We start from the raw sequence: 1,555 nt of genomic DNA, 5'->3' as shown, positions 1-1,555 counted from the left end.
ATCAATGTAGCTCAGAATGATAGAAATTATGCTGAAAATAAAAAAAATTAAGAAATTTATTAATCTCTGTTATCTTTTTTTAATCCAATATGGCGTCTAAAGTAGTCAGCGTACGCCAATATTTGCTTCATACAAAAATTTGACAGTCTGTTGGTACACAATGGAAGCAGCCTAAGCTGCGAATTATGTCCTAATGTTGAGTTCTTAGAATTAGACTTGGATGTCTAATATGAAAGATTTAAGTGCTTAAAAACTTATTACGATGTGTACGTGCGATATTAATGTGGTAGTAAACATGAACTTATCATACATACTATTATACCAATATCACACGCATATACAGGGTGATCCAGGTCACCCGCAGGAGCCGGCATCTACGTATTCCTCATGAAAAACTGAGTCGAAAATGTTAATAGCAAAATATTGAGGTGTCAATGGTTTTTGAATAGTGAGCTGTTGAAACTGTTCAACCATAGCGCATTAAGAGCGCGCCGTCAGGTGCGGCGCATTAAATCGACGATAGGCCGGCGTGCAACGAATACTGCTAAATGGCACGGTGCCGAACGAATACTGCAAAGATTCGATGAAATCTCTATTAACATTTATTGCTTTTATTCTTAATTTGAATCCAATTTAATTCTAGAGAAGTCAATTGCAAATTCAACATCATTTATATCAGTAGAATAAGTATAAGCTCTTAAAATACATTTTATGTATTTTAAAACGATTAAATTCATTAATTAATTAAATTTAAAAATAAATAAATTAATAAACAAAATCAATATTAATTAAATCATTCAATTAAGTACTATTAAAAACATCAGTCGACAAATATTTTTAAAACTTTTTTTGAAAAATTCTGTTACAAACAATATTAGAAAAGTGCATTTTAAAAAATGTGTTAAATTTTACATAAAATGTATTTTAAGAGCTCATACTTATTCTACTGATATAAATGATGTTGAATTTGTGATTGACTTCTCTATAATTAAATTGGACTCAAATTAAGAATAAGAGCAATAAATTTTAATAGAGATTTCATCGAACCTTTGCAGTATTCGTTCGACACCGTGCCGTTTAGCGGTACCCGTCGCGCGCCGGCCGATCGTCAATTTAATGCGCTGCACCTGACAGCGCGCTCTCAATGCCCTATGGTTGTACAGTTTTAACAGCTCACTATTCAAAAACCATTGACACCTCAACATTTTGCTATTAACATTTTCGACTCAGTTTTTCATGAGGAATACGTAGATGCCGGCTCCTGCGAGTGAGCTGGATCACCCTATATATATAAATCAAATTGTCAAATTTCGATTAAAATATCTCAGAAATTAAAACTATAATAAAAAATCTAATGGCAATTTTATTATTATATTAGAGTGGACCTTAGCTGTACTTGGTAAAAAATTTTTTCCTTAGTAATTTTTCTTAGTAAATGTTGACCATAATAGTATGTTTTTTAATAAATATAGTATAATTTAAATCGTGTTGTTAAGTCTCGTCTTTGACGTACTTACAACGTCACACTTAGAAATAAGCAGGTCACTGTTGCAAA

Source organism: Wasmannia auropunctata, unplaced genomic scaffold, assembly GCF_000956235.1.
Source record: "Wasmannia auropunctata unplaced genomic scaffold, wasmannia.A_1.0 LD336101.1, whole genome shotgun sequence".
NCBI lineage: Eukaryota > Metazoa > Arthropoda > Insecta > Hymenoptera > Formicidae > Wasmannia > Wasmannia auropunctata.
This window is presented reverse-complemented; position numbering follows the sequence as displayed.